Source organism: Dasypus novemcinctus, chromosome 8 (assembly GCF_030445035.2).
Source record: "Dasypus novemcinctus isolate mDasNov1 chromosome 8, mDasNov1.1.hap2, whole genome shotgun sequence".
Lineage (NCBI taxonomy): Eukaryota > Metazoa > Chordata > Mammalia > Cingulata > Dasypodidae > Dasypus > Dasypus novemcinctus.
Window position 1 is genome coordinate 89,090,289 of NC_080680.1, and position 20,117 is coordinate 89,110,405.

Consider the following 20,117-nt stretch of genomic DNA (forward strand, 5'->3'; position numbering starts at 1 on the left):
TTTTGTACTCCTGTCCTGTTTCAGGAGCCAATCCAGAACACCACATTGCATTTCGTCATGTCGCAGTTCCCTCTGGTCTGTGACAGTTTCTGTCTTTCCTTGGTTTTCATGACCTTGAGTTTTGAGGAGTCCTGGTCAGAATTTCGCAGCATCTTCCTCAATCTGGGATTCTCTTTTGCTTTCCTCACGATTGGATGGGGGCTGTGGACTTGGGGGATGAGTGCGTGGAGGTGCGTGGCGCGCTTGCCTCGTCATGTTATATTAGGGGCTGTGGAACACCCGGGACGGTGAGGTTACTCCACGGCCCTTGAGGAAGGGAGTGTCAGCCTGACTTCTCCACTGCAAAGTGCCTACTTTTCCCTTTTCCATACGCTAGTCTTTAGAAGCAAGTCATTAAACCTAGCTCCACCTCCCGAAGGGGAAGTAACTATATAAATTATTGGGAATTCTTCTAGGAGGACAATTTGTCCCTTTTCCCCCGCTTATGAACTCCTTATTTATATTAGTATGTACGTGTTTATGTATTCTATACATTGGATTGTAATCCAATACCGCAGTTTATTTTGTTGCTCAATTTGCCCCAGCATTGGGAGTTCATTCAGGTGTTCCCTTGACATGTCCCACCTTTTTGTTGTTTGGCACTTCTTTTCTGGCGCTTTAAGATGCTTCGGGCTTATCTTGTCTTTTACCTGCCCTAGCCTGAGAATCAGCCTTTTCTCAAAGGAGTTCTGATACCTCTTATTGGAGAATAGTGTTCAGAAGCCAAGCTCTGGAGACTGGATCTTCTTGTTGCCACTGTTGTGTCACAGCCTCTAGGCCTTTTTGCCATCCCCTCACTTTTTTTTTTAAGATTTATTTTATTTACCCTCCCCTCATTGTTTGTGCTCACTGTCTGCTGTGTCTGTTCGTCTTCTTTTTAGGAGGCACCAGGAAATGAACCTGGGACCTCCCGTGTGGTAGGCAGGAGCCCAACCACTTGAGTCCCGTCCACTTTCCCAACCCCTCACTTTTGCTGCATTCTGTTTGTTAGAATCAGTCATTCAAGGGAAGGGGATTGCCCAGGGCATGAATACCAGGAGGCAGGGGTCACTGGGGCCATCTCAAAGGCTGCTCACTGAAATGGTGCAGAAAAGGTCAGAAGCCAGCCTCATAGACCATAAGCACGAGGGGAATAAGAAGCCATCTCCGAGACACTCTATAAGTGGAAAGAGCATGGAGCAGGGTCACAGAGATGGCATGATGTCTTATTTTTTTAATGAGAGAAAAGGCAGAATATATATTTACCTTCACTTTTATTTGTATAAACTACCTCTAGAAGGGACTGCACACTTATATATATATTTGGAACCATGTGAAGGTATTATCTGTTCCAAAAATTAAATTTAATACAAAGTTAATAATTTAATACAAAAATTAAATTTAATACAAAGTTAATAATTTAATACAAAAATTAAATTTAATACAAAGTTGCTGATGATTTCCTTGTGGTTTAGAAAGAGGCGTGTAGCGGTAGACTGTGGCCCCGAGTACATACAGGCTTAATGCAATGGGCAACGAGGTGGGGCAACCACTCATTTCTGCAAACCATTCTCGCCTGTCTGTCCTGTTGTTTGTGCGATGGTCTGAATGCTGCCGTTTGGTTAATTTGTCACCACGTAGAGTGGTGATCGAGAATGTAGGGTCAAACCCAGGCTCTGCCACTTCCCAGCTGGGCAATCATGGGCAAGCGACTCACCTCTCTGAGCTTTTTCTCTCAGTTTCCCCTTCTGAAAAATGGGAACAATAATAGTTCCTTCCTCATTGGTGGTGGTGAGGATCTGGTGAGTTCATACACGTGAGGTGACAGAGCAAAACCTCAGTACACATAAGGCGGTATCATAGTCAAGGTCATATATATTTCAGGAATAGAATTTTTAAAAATTCTGAGACTACCCTCCCCCTGGCGTGCTGTAACAGAGATGTGCCCCCTTTTCAACAGGCCTGTGCATTGTCTGTGGTGGAGGCGCGCTGGGCTATGCATCCTTCTTCTGGCCTCACAGGTGCACAGGACCCACGCCCAGCCCAGCACTGCTCACACGTGCACTGACATTGTCTGTCCCCACCCCCAGTCCCAGACTGCGACGGGAGCTCAGCAGGCAGGGAGGTCAGCACCTCCACCACAATGCCTGCCACCAAGCCAGCACTCGGCAAACAACTGATGAATCACGAACACAAGCAAGCACGAATGGAAAATCCAACAGTGTGCACGTGCCCACGTAACCGGATCTACCCGTCAGTGATCAGGGAAGGCTTCCAGGAGGAAGCGGAGGCAGGCTGTGGTGAGAGGAGGAGGAGGAGTGCGTTCCTGGCCAAAGGAAGCACACGCACAAAGGTCTGGCGACCAGAAAGTGTTGTAGCTCTTCGGGAAACTGACGCAGGTTAATCTGGGTGGAGAGGGTGAGGGACTGGGGCGGCGAGGGAAGCAGGGGCAGGCAAGTGAGCAGGCACGAGATCACTCAGCATCACGAGGAGGCAGGCTTCACCCTGAGCGGGTGGGGGACGGGGCCCGGGATGGGGCATGAGGCCGGTCTGGGAGCAAAGGAATCCCCGGGCGGGTTGGAGCCTCCTTGGCTGCATATCCACTGTGTGGGCCTTGCACAAGTTGTTTCCCTTTCTGAGCCTCACTTCTCTCATCTGTGAAATGGGCACTGGCTCCTCGTGAGGTTCCAGCCTCAGACTGGGCCACAGTGTGCCCTCCCCAAGCCTGCTGGTGGGCTGGTAAATTGGTACCGTCTTCCGCAGAGCAATCTGGCAGAGTGTAATATTACGCCCTTCAGATTTCCAGTCCTTCAGCTCAGCAGCGCCTCTTCTCAGAATTCACCCTGAGTAATAATTTAGAACTGAAGAAAAGACTTGCCTCCAAAGATGTTCATCGGTGTGGCCTATAACGGCAGAAGCGATCCAAATGCCAGCATTAGAGGGACGGGATGCTGCGCTACCAAAAGTTGTATTAAAACAGTGACGTAAAGGTTGTCATAGTAGGCTATTTTTTAAAAATTGTACTGCAAAAGCAATACGTGCTCACTTTTAGAATCTTCAAACCCTGGGCCCTGGGTCTCAGCGGAGTTGCGGAGTCTGCCCTCCAGTTCCTTGGGCTCACCCAGGACAACCGGCAGGGAGATGGTGGTGGAGGGTGGCTGTCCCGGGGAGCAGGGAGAGTCTACGGCTGCAGGCGGGATGGTCCCATCCGTCTGCCCCACGGGATCCGGGCCCCCTCTCGACTGGAGGTGGAGTGGGCATCGCCAACCCGGAGTCCTCGGGGTTGTGGGGCGGGGGGTGGGCTGGAGTGGACGTGCTGGCATTCTCCTGTGGACTTGTGATTCTAGCAATGGAAGAATTTGTGTTGTTGATGTGGAGGCGGTGGCCACTGGGGGTCCTAGGGAGAGGAGAGGGAGGAATGGGTGTGATATGGGGGCATTTTAGGGACTTGTCCTGGATGGCATTGCGGTGACAGAATCAGGCCATTGTATGCCTTGCCAGGGCTTGCAGGGTTGTGCGGGCGCAAGTGAACTGCAGTGTGTGTTGGAATCCGTGCTTGGTGGCGATGCTCCAGGCTGGGTTCATCGGTTGTGGCAGGTGTACCCCGCTAGTGAGGGATGTCGTTGATGCGGGGAGTGTGGGAGGAGTGGGGCGTGTGGGACTCTCCCGTATTTTTTTGTGTGACATTTGTGTAATCTGAGTGTCTTAAAAAATAATAAAAAATATATTTTTAAAAAATTAAAGAAGAGTATAAAGTAAAAAGAGAAAGGTACCCCTTTACCTACCCATTTCTACTCCTGAAACCACTGTTCACAGTTTAACAAAGAAAATAAACAGGGAAGTGGATTTGGCTCAACTGATAGAGCATCCGCCTACCACATGGGAGCTCCAGAGCCTCCTTGACCTGTATGGAGCTGACCCACCTGCAGTGCTGATGCACACAAGGAGTGCCATGCGGGGGTGTCCCCCGTGTAGGGGAGCCCCACATGTAAGGAGTGCACCCCTGCAGGGAGAGTCGCGCTGCATGAAAAAAGCGCAGCCTGCCCAGGAATGGCACCGCACACACAGAGAACTGACGCAGAGCAAGATGATGCAACAAAAAGAGACACAGATTACGAGACAAGAATACAAGCGGATACAGAAGAACACGCGGCAAATGGACACAGAGAGCAGACAACAGGGGGCGGGGGAAGGGGAGAAATAAATAAATCTTTTTTAAAAAGAAAATAAACAAACATCTTTCAGACTTATATCAATGCATACATAAACATATAAATATATGTACATGTATATGTACCATACAGCACGTTATCAGATATTTTATAAGAGTGTGCATCGCTTCTTAGTGAAGGACGATCTTATTACCAACACTGCAGCACGCTGACTCGCCTCCGGGGTCCAGGCCCCGCTGTGGGACCCTCTCACGTGGACTCTGGGCCTGGCCGTGTGACTGACTTTGGAAAAGGGGATGTTAGCAAACAGAGGCTTGAGAAGAGCTTGTGCTTTGAGGCTTGTCCTCTTGAAACCCTCACTCTTGAGATTCAGCCGCCACGCTGTTGGGAAGGTCGGGCTAGACCACGGACTGGTGAGAGCCCACATGGACGGAGACCCTGGAGGGTGAGAGGCCGTTGGCTCCTGCAGCTCCAGCCGGGCCCCAGCCTAATGCAACCGTGAGAGCGACCCCAGCTGGTGCCATGGATGGCAGAAGAACTGGCCCGTTTGGGAGTGATTTAAATCACTCAGCAACGGATAACTGACACATAAATGGCTCTGCAACTTGAAAAAAATTTGAACAATACATATCCATCACAGACATCCTTCACATAGACCTGCTCATTCTTTTTAACAGCTGTGTAGTTTTCCACAGGCTCGATAAACATGCTTTACTTATCCTACTGAAGCACATTCCAATTCTCTGCCATGACAAACAATGCTCTTTGTGTAAATATTGCTGCTGGCTGGTGTTGGAGTTTCTTGATTATAAATTCCCAAAAGTGGAATTGCTGGGTCAAAGGGTACACACTTGAACATTTTCACAGACATTGCCAAATCACCCTCTGAAATGTTATACAGATTTATACTCCCACCTGCAGTGGGTCAATGGGTCTGGTCCTCAACCCTTGCCCACACCCGTGACCCACCTTGAATAACCATTTCAACAACAAAATTAGCTAGAGCGTGAGAAAGCGTAACAGAGGGTGGCTGGGGGTGGGGTGGGGGCCTGGACTGGGGGGAAGATCTGCTGTGCCTGCAGGGAGCAGGGTCCGGGCCCCTGCCTGCCCGCCCCCCTCGGTTCCTTCCTCTTCCGCCCGGGCAGCTGAGCTCAGCACATCCCCTTTCAGCACTGCTCTTGGAGGCCCTTTCCCAGCAGACCCTCCTCACGTTAGGCCCACGTTCCTCTGGGCTTGACACCCTCCACCCCCACCTGCGCTGCTCACAGTGACCCTGTGGCTCAGATGGGCACCAGCCCCAGCCCCCACCACCTGCAAAGAGGGAGGCAGATGCCAGGCCTCGCTGGTTCACCTTGTGACTTCGGACAAACCTCTGATCTTCTCTGAGACCATTTCTGCTTTTGAAAAATGTGGGTGATAGTAATACTCACCTTTGGGCTCTGTCGTTTATTCTTTCAGCAAATATCTATTTACTTACTTATTTATCTAGTTATTTACATATATCTTCAGCAAACGTTCACCATCCTGGCCCCCATGGCCAATGAATATCCACAAAGATATACATTTATGTGTAACTTGTATAAGGAGATGCATCTTGTGAAAATGAGTGCAAGTACTCAGGAACCTGAGTGAGTTGGAGGGTGGGGCAACTAGATGGCCATCACTCTAAGACCAGAGGGATGGAGGCGCTCACCAGGTCAAGGCAGCAGCTTTTCCGGCAGGTGGAATGCCTTGTGCAAAGACCCTAAAGGAAGAGGGATGTGCCACACTCTTTCCTGGGACTGAAAGAAGCTGAAGCGCAGAGACTGTAGGGGGGTCTGAGATGCAAGGCCTTGTGGGCCATGGTGAAATGCTTACCTTTAAACTAAGAGCACAGGGGAGCTACTGAAGGGATGGTGAGAAGACTAAATGAGATACTTCCTGTAAAGTTCTTAACCTGGAGTTAGTGTCCAATAAATGCTGCCATTGTCGTCGTCGTCATCATCATCATCATCATGTCAGTGTTACACGCTTTCTCCAACCGTTGGGGCTCAGGGCAGAAAATTCTCTTTGATCCCCAAGTAGGCTGGGCCAACTGTGTTCCTTCACTGGGAAAGACCCCAGACATGGCCCTAAAGTTTTCAGGAAAAAATCCACGTGTAAGTAACTTGCCCCCTAGGTCACCCGGGGAGTCAGTGCTGTGACTTGAACTCAAGTCTCTGATCCAGGCTCGGTCTGTCTCATCCCATCCCAGCTGCTAGAGAAGCAGGTTCTCATCATCTCCCAGGCCCTGCTCGAAACCCTCCGTGGGTCTGCATCGTCTCAGCCTGGCCTTCGAGGTCCCCGTGCAAGGCTCGGCCTGCCCCCAGCGTGAACCCACACCAAAGCAAGCCCCTCTGCTTAGGATGCCCCAGAGGGCGCGAGGAAGCCTGCCACTGCAGCCTGCCCCACCTGCCACCACGCATGCCGGGGCGGAGGCCCTCGCTTCCTTCCCCAGTCGTTCCTGCAGCCCATGGGCCCATCTGTCCTCCCGTATGAGTTCCCTATTGCCTTTGAAACAAATTACCACAAACTTAGTGGCCTAAAAAACAACACACAATTATTACCTTACAGCTCTCAGGTCAGAAGTCCCCAGTGGGTCTCACCACGCTAAAATCAAGGCGTTGGCAGAGCTTCCTTCTGGAGACTCCGGGTGCATTCTTGGCCTGGTGGTCCCCGTCCATCTTCCAAGCCAACCACATGGGTCAAGCCCTGCTCACACCGCCTCCTCTCCCGTTCTCTCTTCTGTCTTCCTCTTCTACAGTTACGGCCTGCAGGGGTTGGTGTGGACCGGCTTGGATAACCCAGGACTCTCCCGATTGGAAGGTCAGCTGATATCGACTTTAATTTCCCTCTGCCATGTCACGTAACAGCTGACAAGTCCCTCGGAGGATCAGGTGGACATCTCTGTGGGGAGATTGTTTTGCCATCCATACCTCTTTCCCTCTGCCGCCAGCTCTGCCCTTTCCTCCCCACCCTTTCCAGGCAGGTGCCCGCAGGCAGGTGAGCAGGAGGAAGTGTGTGCTGCTTACATTTCTGGAAAGGAAATGAAGGCTTCTAACAAGGCACCTTTCATGTCCTCTGTGAGTTTATAAGGGACTTCCACACGCTAGGGGGTTGGTTGTGTTTGTCCTCCACAGCTGAGAACTCGAGGGCTGGAGAGGTCACGTGGCTGGCGCAAGGTCACAGGGTCAGGCCGGAAGGCGCTCAGACCCAGGCCTGACGGCGGCGCCCCCAGCCCTTCCCCCACCCTGCAGGGGCTGTGCCTCCCTGCAGCCCCTCTGAGTGATTTTCCAAGGCCATTCCAAGTGCGTGCTGGGGCCAATTTGCCCGTGCTTCTGGCTTCTTGCCAAAAGTCATGGGGTCACACTTGAAAGACTTCCTCAAACCTGGCAAGTCATCACTCCGGAGGTTTCTGCCTGAATTAGAAACAGAGACTGTTTCCTACACACTGTCAGTAGGGCTGTATGTAATGGGTGCGGATTTCCAGGAGCGCTTTTGTCAGTGTTTCAAAAGTCTTAAAAAAGGTGCATCCTCTACCCAGCAATCCCAATGATGTAAATTATCAGACAAATGTGAAGAAAAAAAATTTTTTCACAGACAAGATTGTGTATCACAGCATTATTTATAACAACAAAACATCAAGGTCGATCAAGATGTCCACCAATATGGCCTTGATTAAATAAAACAACATATCCAAGGTTGGAGTACCATGCAGTCATTAAAAATGGTAATATAGATTTCCACTTTTACTTTGTGTAAAATATATATAACTTAAAACCTTTTTATTTTCTTAAGTTTTGTCATCATTTTTAAAATAATATGTTTTATTTATTTTTAAAATATACATAGATCACACAAAATGTTGCATTAAAAATATAGGAGGTTCCCATATACCCCACTTCCCACACACCCATTTTTCCCACATCAACAACTTCTTTCATTAGTGTGGTATTAAAACCATTTTAAGCATCTTTAAGCATATACTTTAGTGGCAGTAAATATATTGAAAATGTTATGTAACTTTCACTACTACTTCCAGTCCATTTTCATCATTGCAAATAGAAACTCTGCACCCATGAAGCAAAACCTTCCTATTCCATTGATTGATACACAAAGATGGCCTTGAACAAGCACCTGAAACCAGGCTCCACTTCATTAGTCACCGTGGAAACTCAAAGTAAAACCACTACATACCTAACAGAACAGATAAAACACTGATCATGCCAAATGTTGGGCCTTGCAGTCACTGTTGGTGGGACTGTAAAATGGTACAACCCATTTGGAAAACAGGTTGGCAGCTTCATAAAAAGTTAAGCATATACCTACCATAGTATCCAGCCATTTCACTCCAGAGTATTTACAAAGAGAAAGAATACATCCGTTCATATAAAAACTTGCCTATAAATGTTTACAATAGTTTTATTTTTAATAGCCCCAAATTAGAAACAATTTAAATATCCATCAATGGCTGAGTGGATAAACAGCCTATGGAATATCCACACAATGGAATACTGCTTGGCAATAAAAGAGAACAAGCTACTGGGACCTGCAACAACATGTATGAATCTCATAATATACTTAAGCGAAAGAAGCCAGAACCCCCTCCAAAAAAAAAAGAGAGACAGAGACAGTATGTACCCTATGATTCCATTTATGTAAAATTCTAGGAAATGCAAACTAATCTATAAAGATCAGTGATTGCCTGGCAATGGGGGGTGGGGCATTGTGGGAGGAATTACAAAGGGGCACAAAGAACCTTTTAGGGGTCATAGATATATTGGTGATCTCGACTGTGCTGATGGGTTCACAGGTACACATATGTTAAAATTTATATTGGGAAACAGATGCGGTGCAACCATTTGGGCTCTCATCTACCAAATAGGAGGTCCAGGGTTCAATGCCCAGGGGCTCCTGGTGAGGGCAAGCTGGCCCAAGCGGCGAACTGGCCCATGTGGAGTGCCGGCCCACGTGGGACTGTGGCCCCACGCAGGAGTACTGCCCTGTGTGGGAATGCCGCCTCGTGTGGGGAAAAGTCCCCTTGCGCAGGAGAGTTGGCCAATACGGAGAGCTGGCACAGCAAGATGTTGCAACAAGAGACACACAGGAGAGAGAATAAGAAGATGTAACAGAACAGGGGCGTTGAGGTGGTGCAAGAGTAATCACCTCTCTCCTACTCCAGAAGGTCCCAGGATTGGTTCCCAGAGCCACCTAATGAGAATACAAGCAGACACCAAAGAACACACAGCAAACGGACACAGAGAGCAGACAACAGGGGGAATGAGGGGGAGGGGAGAAATAATAAATCTTAAAAAAATTTTTAAAAACACAAAAACATATATTGCACACTATAAAGTGCAATTTATTCTATGTCAGTTATACCTTATACCTCCAGTTATATATATGTGCAGTTTATTCTATGTCAGTTATACCTTATACCTCCATAAAGCTATTGTTTTGAAATGCCCTCTTGCTACATTGCTGAATTAAAAAAAAAAAAAAGCACAGGTCCCAAACAGTATATACAGTTTGGTTTCCTTTCTGGAAAAAAAAAGTGTTTGTGTGTATATCTTCAGGGTAATGGGATCGAAGGTGATGTTGACTTTTTTCTTTAAACTTTTCTGCATTTGCGTAATGCTTTTAAAAACCACACGTCTGCATTTATATTTATAATAAATGAAACAATTTCCATTTTGCAAGAGGAAAACAAAGTAAGTGCCCTAAGCAGCGCCTAGCCCCTGCTGACCTCATGGAGCACTCTGCTCCAGGAGCCTGTCCTCTCCGCCGGAGACAGGAGTTGACACAGACTCAAGGGCTTCCTGTGCTTTGGCAGCTGAGCTCTTCCCAGGCACGCACAGCCGCAGATGCTTCCCGGAAGCCCCTGGGGTCACTCTCGATTAGACCAGAAAATCACCCACTGGTGCTGGTCTTTGCTGTGCTGGCTGCTGGTGGGACCAGTGTGTTTCCTCTGCACTGGAAATGCAGGCAGCCTTTGGACGGAGTAAGGCAAGCCCATTCACACTTGGAAGCTTATTCCATGGAGAAAGAGGAGGCCTGCGGGAACAGAGGGCAGGCGGCGCAGCCCAGCTCATGAGGGCCTGGAGGAAACCTGGAGAGCCGGAAGGACCCTCTTGAGTTCTTTGGGGCCTTCTTAGTGCTTTCGCCCAGCTTTTTGGGGCACTTGGCTATTCCTCACAGGTAGTTCCTGTGCCCTGGTTCTCAGTCCAGCTCCCGAGATGGACTCTGACTAGCCCAGCCCTGGTCAGATGGCACCTAGTTAGCCAGTGCGGAGGGGTGAAGGTTACGAAAATGCCTACAAAGCACTGAATTGTATACTTGAAAGTGGTTAAAGTGGGAAAACATATGCTGCATATATGCTGTCACAATAAAATTTGAACAAAAAAATTAAAAACAAGCAACAACAACAAAAACCTTTGAAGATGTTCTCAGGAGTTCTCAGGGGAGGGCAGGGTTTTGCCTGGACTCCCTAAAAGCTATCCACAACATTCTTCAGAGACCATCTGACTGGATGTTTAGCCCCCAGACACCAGGGTGCCTCCCTAGGTGGCAGCTGTCCTAAGGGGTGCAACCATTAGACAGCCAACCCGGGCCAAGCCCCTTCCCAGGCAGAGCCCCCCAGATTCTGCAGCCTAGCGCCTACCTCCCCACGACCCCTGGCTTCAGCTGCTCAGGAGGGCAGTGGTGAGGGGTCCTCTGAGCAGTCTGAGCGAGGTTGCAGGGGGAAGGTCAGGCTGTTGTCAGTAACCGCAGAGGTGGAAAGGTACGCCCAGCCAGAGCCAGCGGCCCAGTGAGAATGCGGGAGGACCCCCTCACACCGCTCTGCCCGGCCCCCTCCCCTTCACCCTTCAACCTAGCATCAGTGTCACCTCCACAGGCGGCACAGCGGCCGTGAGATGAGCTTCTGAGGGGCTCGTCATCACCGTCACCAGAGCTACAGTCGCACGGCTGCGGGTCTGTATGCCCCCTAACCATCCTGTCGGGTAGGCACTCTTACCCCCTCTTTACAGATGGGAACTAAAGCACCAAGAGGGTCAGGAGCCAGCCCCAGTCCACAGAGCCAGCATTCAAACCCGTGCGGTCGGTGTCACACTCATAACCATTGTGTTCCACTGTCCCCCAGACACTGCCGTGTGCCTGGCACTGACCCAGGCACTGGGATACAGATCAAGAGCCTACCTCGTGGACCTCACCTGCTGGGGAGAAAGAAAGAAAGAGTAAGGACCCACGAGAGGAGCGGCTCACCGAGGCTCTAAATGCTACCAGCTCGAAGCTCAGTCCTATCTAGAAAAAGGCCGTCCTCGCCTGGGGAGGGCGCCCCTGTGGAGGTGACCCTGATGCTGAGGTCTGCAGAAGGAAGGGGAGTGGGCCGGGCAAAGCGGTGGGGGTGTGGCGGGTTGAGGTTCAGGTAAGACGGAACAGGGTGCACCTGGATTGGGCATGCGCTCGGTGGCAGGCACGATAAGGACCCTGCCCTGGCCTCCACGTGGACTGGCAGCCCTCTCCTGGCTCTGCCCCGCCTTCCCGCCAGCAGCCACGGTCGAATACCCGCAGCTCTCTCTGAGGAGGCCGCAGGACAAATCAGTGGATGTGTCTGGAGAGACGTTTGCTACCAAGGGAAGGACATTAATCACGTTCGTGCCAGGTTTGCCCGAGTCATGATGATTCAGGGGGAAGGCTGCTCGTTGGAGCCTGGAAGGGAATCGAGCCAGTCCAACCACCCATGCACGAAGATGCTAATCGGAGGCCGTGCCCGGGCACTGCTCACCTTGAAAAGTGGGGCTCCAGCTGTTAAGGCGGAGCAGCTCTGGGCCCCTCTCCAAGGGTTTATTTTTAACATTTCTGGCTTTACTAAATGAATTACAAAGTCAGCGCTGGGGCATTTGAGAAGTGCTGGGCTTCAGCCACCTGGTGAAGCTTCTTGATAAGCAAGGCCAGTCTTTGGACCCCCAAAGCAGCCGTAAAGCCGTACGCCTGGGTCCCTCCCAGGGTTGGGCAGGGCTGGGCCGGCCAGGCCAGTGGTCTGTGCTCATTTCAACCAGATGACAAGGCTGACAGCAGAAAGTGGGGGTAGGGAAACCTGCGCATTTCTGCCCTCTGGGTGAAGCTGGTTCCGCCTTCCTGGAGGGAAAGTTAAAAATGTTCTTGCCCTTTGGCCCAAGGTTTCTACATCTGGAAATTACTGCTGACACCTTCCCACCAGCACACAAGAGGCATTTAAAAGGGTGCTCACTGCAGTGTGGTTTGAAATTGTAAAAAACTGCACACTCCAGACATATCCTGATGGAACTGGGTAAAGGCGCTGTAGCCCCTGAAGAAAATGTTCTGACAAAAAATGGTCTCTAAGGTTCACTGTTAAAGTATACAAAACAAAACAAAAAAACAAAAAACCCTTAGAAGTGACAGAACAATGTGTACTGTATGACTGACACATTTGCTTTTAAACAAAGACCTGACTGCAAGCTTTGAAAAAACCCTCTGAGGTGTCTAGACCACACTGTTAGCAGAGGTTATCTCTGGGGAGAGACTTTATGGGGGGACTTTCACTTTTTAAGTGTTTACTTTATAGTATAAAATCATACAATGCTTCAATTTTAAAATGATGAGCCTGTGTTACTTTTGAAATCAGTAAAGGTAAAGATTAAAGAAGGTCTCGATAGCACAGGGGTTAAGAGCTCCAGCACTGCCTGGATCTGAACTCGATTACAACTTCAAATTACAATCCACGTGACCCTCGGCATGACAAGGCTTCTCTGTGCCTCAGTTTCCTCACCAGGGAAATGGGACATGCCTCATGGGATTGTTGTGAGATCAATTCCTGGGGCGTATGCTAACTGGGCTTCAGTAAGGCGTTAGCCGCAATGATGCTGGGGGGCGGGATGACAGCTGCAGCTGCTCGGCTTGTGGGATGCCTGGTGCTGAGCCCAGCGTGGCAACCACCAGGCATATGCGATTGAGCTCCCTGGCCCGCAAGATCTCAAGGGCTCTTGCCTCTCACTTTGATGCCTATCTTGTGGAAGTGCTAACATCAGTAGTGTTGGTTTGGTCATTCATTCGTTCATTCAACACTCACGGTCTGGCCCCTTATTACATGCCAGGTCCTGGTGGGGGCAGATATAAGCCCGCTGTGCTTTTATCCCCTCCTGGGTGAAACGGGGATAAGGAGGCACCGACCTGCTGGTCACTGTGGGCTTTTGAGGAGCTCTTGGGAGCTCAGGGCTTGGCACAGGTCCTGGCCCACTGGGCAAGGTCAATACCCAGAAGCTGCTGTTATTTGGAGAACCACGGCCTTCTTTAAAGCCAATCTCTTGCAGGTGGGGTTGAACCTTCGACACCACGCGGCCTTAAGGCTGCACCCCTGAAGTGTTGATTTCCTGCCCACCCAACAAAAGCTCACGGAGGACAGGACTTTTCTGATTGTTCTCACGAATATCCCCAGTGCCTATCATGTAGGGGTGCGACATTTATGGCTCACACTGGGTGAACGCTCCCTGTTTGCCAGGTACTTCACAAAGCCCCTGGACCCACATTGCAGCTGTAAACACTGTGCCTGAGACTCCAAGTAACTGGCTCCAGGTCGCAGGGCTAACAAGTGAAGGAGGCTGGAACTTGCACCCTGGTCCAATGTCCTGACCCTACTGCTCCCCTACCCTTACTGCCCCCCAGGATTCCCCCACTGCCTCTCCACTAAACAGCACCACTGATGATTTTCACACTGAAAAACAATAGTTGTTGCTGACAGGAACACCAGGGACTATGACTAAGAATTTAGAAAACCAGCAGAGCTCAGCAAGGCCAAAGGGCTGCGTGCATGCCTGTACCAGAGACGGCAGGGAGGCGACCTGGGAACACCTCTTCTCAGTAATCACGGCCCTGATCACTGGGTGAAAGGTGTCGGCCCTCAGCCCGGTTACGTAAGCTCTGTACCCAACCTGCCGACGCCTGGCCCGGCTGCGTGGGGGTTCGGGAAGGTCCAAAAGACCAAGGCTAGGCTCGGGAGAGCTCGTCTGAGGTGGCCGAGTGCGTGGTCAGGCTGCCCAATAAAGGCCTCAGTCAGCCCTTCCCTCTACCCCATCCAGGCCATCCGGGCCCAAGGGCCATTTCTGAAAAATGGTGTTTCTGTTTTCCTTTTGAGAGGCCCCTTCCAGCCCCCTTCATGGCTTTGGTTGGCCCTTGCACAGAAGAAATTCAACTGTACTCCAATTCCGAGTGGCTCTGTGCCAGACACTTTCCCTCACTAAGTAATGTTAGGGTGCAAAGCAGGTATCATTATCTCCATTTTACAAGGTGAGGAGACTGAGGGTGAAAGAGGTTAATGACTTGCTTGAAGCGATACGGACAGGGAGTGGCGGCCGAGATCTGAAGTCAGGTCATCTTAGGCAGAGGGAAGCAGACTTGTGAGCAGGGAAGGGAAAGGTGAGGGGCTAAATTCCTGAATCCCAAAGGCGGCAAAGGCCCTGTGGGGAACTGGCCTAGAATAATCACATAATTCCCTAATACCTTCCATGACTCCCTCTTACCTTTAGGGTCAAGCATAGCATCATACCATGGCCTACGAGGGACTGGGCCTGCCATCTTTCTTTTTTTTTTTTTTTTTAAAGATTTATTTTTATTTATTTAATTCCCCTCCCCTCCCCCGGTTGTCTGTTTTTCTGTGTCTTTTTGCTGCATCTTGTTTCTTTGTCCGCTTCTGTTGTCGTCAGCGGCGCGGGAAGTGTGGGCGGCGCCATTCCTCGGCAGGCTGCTCCCTCCTTTGTGCTGGGCGGGGGACACCCCTTTGTGGCAGGGCACTCCTTGCGCGCATCAGCACTGCGCATGGGCCAGCTCCACACGGGTCAAGGAGGCCCGGGGCTTGAACCGCGGACCTCCCATGTGGTAGACGGACGCCCTAACCACTGGGCCAAAGTCCGTTTCCCTGGGCCTGCCATCTTTCTAGCCATGCCCCTGCCTCTGGCAGCTCCTGGGCTCCTCCTTCCCTCCTGTTGTGGGCCAGCTCAGACTGTCCTCTCCACTCACCCGCCTCCCTCCTAGCTAACTTCTACCCATTCATCAGACTTGGGCTTACACGCCACTTTCTCATGGAAACCTATGCTGACTACCCCCTCTATGTTCCCACGGCTCCCTGAACTCCCCACCCACCCACCATGTGGATTACAGCTGTCGCTGCTTGGGCCACATCTACATGCCCACCGTTGCAGCCTCGTTCCCAGAGTAGACAGAAGAACAAATGCTTGTGGGTGAAAAATAAAATGAACGTAGAGCTCGGCAGACCTTGGAAACCTGGGGTAGGAGGCAGATACAGGGTGAGGATGGCAAGAGCCGCTGGGCCAACCTGCAGATTGTATTGCTAGTACTGCGATGGCAAGGCCAGTTCCCAGAGGCTAGGATTAGTCTGAAGAGTTTTGATTTTGCCCTGTCAGCAGCTTGGAGCCCTAGGTTTAAGGCATGCTGGAGCCAAAGCTCTAGTTTAAGAGGGTAAAGCTGCCCTCAAGCTGAGGGAGGAGATAGGCGGTTCCGGGTAAAGCCAGCCGTGGGTCTCTGGACCCAATGTAAATAGGATAAACATACTTTTATATTTCAGTCCTTGACTCTGGGCTGAGTTTGCACAAGGTCAGGTCAGGCATTGGGCCTCATTCTTTTTATTTGCTCATCTATCAAACCTGCCCCCAAATCCTAGAAGGTAGGGATTATGTGGCCCCTACAGGATAGATGGGGAAAACTGAGGCTCAGAGAGGTGGCATGGCCTTTTCAAAGTCACCCAGGGACCCTGGAACCCGTGCCTTAATTATAACTCGGTATTGCAGCTCACTCAGAGGTGGGGAGATTAGATAACTCCTAGACCTGTATGGTCTAATACAGTAGAATTTAAAATTCAGTTCCTCAGTCACAATAGTCACGTTTCAAGTGCTGAATAGTCACGTGCCTAGTGGTTATTATATTGGACAGCACATGTATGGGACTTTTCCATCACTTAGAAAGTTCTATTGGGCAGCACTGTTCTAGACGATGGAGGTGGACTAGTCCTCAAAGACCATTAATTCAATGCTTTTAGTTAACAAATCGAGGAAGAGACGTCAGGGACTGGTTCAAAGTCACACAGTGAATCAGTGGTAGAGGTGGACTCCAAAACCTGGGCTCCTGAGTCCCAATCCAGTGCTCTCTCCACTGAAGTAGACTGACTCATCTCCTAGCTGGGGCTTGGTAAGGGGCTTCTGTAAGGCAGAAGGATGCCATAATCAAAGTCCAAAGAGAATTGATTAAGTGGAAGAAATGCTTTAATGAATAGAAGAGGTTAGTATCCATAATATATAATGAGCTACTACCAATAAACAGGCAATTTCTAGAAGAAGAAATTCAAATATCCGAAAAGTATATGAATAGATACTAATGACAAGATCCTCAAGGACGAAAACATCTTTTGTAAAAAAGATTGGTAAAGATAAAGGAAGTGTGGGGAAAGGGGAATGGACACTTTCTTATACTGTTGGTGGGAATATAAAGGGATCCAACCTTTAGAGAAGGCAGTTTGGCAACTTCTCTCAACAGTGAAACACGCAAATACTCTTTGACTCAGTAATCCCAGGGCTGCAGCCCAGGGCACTCTGACTCTAGAGCACATGATCTGAACCATGACTACCCTCCGTGAGTGATGGTCAGTCAGGCTTGGGTTGGAAAGGGCAGAGTTGGCTTCTTTAAAGGGAGACTTGTGAACTTGGTGTGGGAGGCTTAAGCAGGACAGATTGCTGCGGGCGAGTTCTTTGGCGCCTTTATCTTATCGTATGACTGTCTCAGATATTAGCAAGGAGCCCAGCACAAATCGATACATCTTTGGTCAGCGGCTGCAATGGCTCAGCTGCCATCCAGTTCTGCAAATAACTGGAGTCCAGTCACCAGTGAATCAGCACCAACTGCCCATGGCAAGTGGGGCTGGGAAAGCGAATTGGCGTGACATAGATGCATGAAGCAGGCTCTGTGCTGGGTCAGGTGATGGATAGCGCAGGCCAGTTGGGTAGCTGCCCACACGGTGATTTGGGCAAGTGATTTTTTTCCCCCACCTCTACCTCAGTTTCCCCTTTCTTTGTTTATTTCCCTTCCCTAAATATCAAGTATCCCAAGTATTGTACTAAGCTCTGGGGACATAGAAAACCGAAGGCCAAGATCTCTTTTTTCCTGCACACTGTTGCTTGGTAACATGGGGCACAGAACAGGAAGTAGGTATTGTACCTGATTTGGGAGGTGGTGGGATGAGAGAGGGTTGAGGCAGATACTTGAGCTTAATCTTGACAGCTGAGTAGGTGTCATCAGTGAACAGGAAGGGGGAGGCCGGGGACTCTCAGCAGGGATGCAGGGGTCCGAGGCAGGCAGGCGGGCGAGAGGGAGAGTGGTTGCTCTGGAGGAACCTGAGTGCCAGGTTAAGAACCTTAGATTTTCTGGAGGATGATAGAGAAGCATGAAGGGCCTTTGTTTTTAATACCCTTATAATTATATATTGTTAAATTACAAAACTAATAAAATGCTCATTGTAATATCATCCTATTATAAAAAACAAACAATATGCAAGAATACTGATTAAAATAAAGTCAAAAATTTCCCTCCAATCTCGCTGTTAAGAGGAAGGCTCCAGTTTATGGTTTAGGGTGTATCCTTTTTGTAGGCATGCATAAACATATCAGTTTTTCTATAGAAAAATAAGCTCATCCTTTACAGTGGCTTGCTTTGCCACTGCTGGGTGGATGTCTCCCACCTCAGTACACACACATTTCCCACATCCTTCTCAATAGCATTCATCAAGGATACCGCCCTTCATTTGACAAACTTCCTGGGCTGTAGAGAGAGAACTGCCCTGCCTGAACTAAGCCTGGCAGCCAGGCCCACCCGGCTTCCAGCTGGAACGGCCCGAGCTACTCAGGAGCTGGCCAGGCCTTGGGACAGCTCTGGCAGGCTCCCTCCCCTGAAATCCTCGCAAGGGGTCAGGTAGCCACAGGTGCTTCCCTGTGGCGCAGGCCCAGAGAGGATTAGTGAGAGGAACTTGCCCCCGCCCCCATCACACCGGCAGCAGGGTTTAGCAATCTAGAGCCCGTACTCAGGGTCAGGACACTAGTAAATCATTAAAAACTCTCCAGGCCTCAACTTTCCCATCTGTAAACAGAGATAAATAATAGCAGTGGGAGCTGCTCTATTATCATTTTTCTTCCACCTGGCTGTGCTTCCTAAATTATAGGCCAAACTGGAGAGAAGCACGGCTCACCGCCCATTTTATGGCTGGGAGAACTGAAAGGGAGTAGAAAGAAATCTGAAATCTGAGTCCTTGGTTACCTGTTCAGGCTGAACTGATTTTCAAATCCAGTTGAATCTGCTACTTGAATGCCTCTCAGACCCATCCTCATGTTTTTTTCCCCCAATGCTGAGGTACACCTGGATCACACCATAACAGGCCCTTCACCCCTGTTTCCCATCTCCTCCCCCCACGTTACCTGCAGCCAAGAGTAAGCTTCCTACCACAAAAAGCAAATCTGACTGTGTCACACCTCTGCTCAAAACCTGTTGGAGGCTCCCCACTGAACTTAGCAAAGTCTAAACTCCTTACTCTAGGTGTGCAAAGCTCTGCAAGATCTGGCTGCCGCAGGTCTTTCCAGATCTTGCCCCCTCTCCCTTAAATCGCCACAATGCAGCCTGATGGAGGTCTTGCAGCTTTCTTTGGGTCTCTGCTCCTTCTGGCTCTCTCTGCCTGGACCCTGCCTGACTCACTCTTCCCCCACTCCCTCCTGCCATCCTCAGGTGCGTCCTTTGAGAACCCCCAGCCGCCTGTACATTCCCTGTTACAGCTCGTGTCCATCAGATTTGTCCCTGCCTGCTTCTTCACATGGTCTTGAGCTTAGAAAGGTTGGAGAAGGAAGGCCGGCCGAGCAGATTGCCCACTAAACACTTGGGGACTGAATCAATGAGCTACAATAGTTTTGAGGCTTTCTTTGGTCAGACCTGGGGGGTACGAATCTCCGGAAGTGGTCCCTGCTCCCAGAGCTTTTGATTCAATCAGGGAGACCAGCCATAACCAGGCAAGAAACTAAACGACCGAAGAAAAAAAAAGACTTAGATAACAGTTTAGGACGATAGGAGCTGGCACGATGTTGCGTGATGAACTGCTCCAAGTCCTGGCGGAGCGTTGAGAACTAAAAATTCGGAGGCTGAAGACCTGCTGAGTCTAGTCCCGGCCCCCTCTTGAGCGCCAGGTTTCTGAAAATGCGACTCACTACTTCCCAGACCCGATTGGGCCCCACAGGGAGGAACACAGGGATAGTTCTCATATCGTTTCTCCTTTTTCATTGTTTCTTTTTTCCCTCGGCTCGCGCTCTCCTCTCACGCGCCAGCCCCACTCCCCCGCCCTAGGACCCCCCACAGCCCTCCTGGGGGCCCCACTCCTTTACCCTCGGCTCCGCCCGGAGGAGGAAGCGGGTCCGGCCGCGCAGCGCACCAATCTGGGAGCCTCGAGCTGCCTCCGCCTCCCGCGAGGCCCGCCCCCCGCCGCCGCCCACCAATCGCGAGCAGGGACACCTCCCCGGGCCCGCCCCGCCGGGCCGCCCAATCGCCTGCGGGCTGGGCCACCGGCGCCCCGCCCCTCCCGCGCTCGGCGGCGGCTCCGCGGGCGGCCGCGCAGGGCCTCGGCATTCTCGCACCGCGCCGAGTCGGGCTCGGGCGGCGGCGGCGCTGCTGCTCGCGGGGTGCTGGTCAGAGGCGGCGGGCGAGGCGGGCGCCACCGGCCGGGCCGGAGGGGCGCCTCGGCTCCGCCGGGGCCCGCGGCGCGGGACCCAGGATCGAAGCGTAGGCGACGCCCCCGCTGCCCGGGGCCCGGGCCGAGCCCGGAGCCGGCTCCGAGGAGAGGCGCGGCCGGAC

General features: G+C 50.8%; 1 long non-coding RNA gene across 2 annotated transcripts; it reads right to left on the reverse strand.

Moving 5' to 3' along the window:
* Positions 1–1,319: 1,319 nt before the first annotated feature.
* Positions 1,320–19,707, reverse strand: LOC131279586 (uncharacterized). 2 transcript variants are annotated; one of them, XR_011649455.1, is made up of 5 exons: positions 19,652–19,704; positions 17,451–17,656; positions 6,776–7,115; positions 4,474–6,301; positions 1,320–3,361 (listed from the first exon to the last, which is right to left on the reverse strand). It is a non-coding gene; the product is annotated as an uncharacterized lncRNA (long non-coding RNA). The 2 variants fall into 2 exon arrangements; XR_011649454.1 differs by lacking the exons at positions 1,320–3,361; positions 17,451–17,656 and having other exon boundaries at positions 4,254–6,301; positions 19,652–19,707.
* Positions 19,708–20,117: the final 410 nt, after the last annotated feature.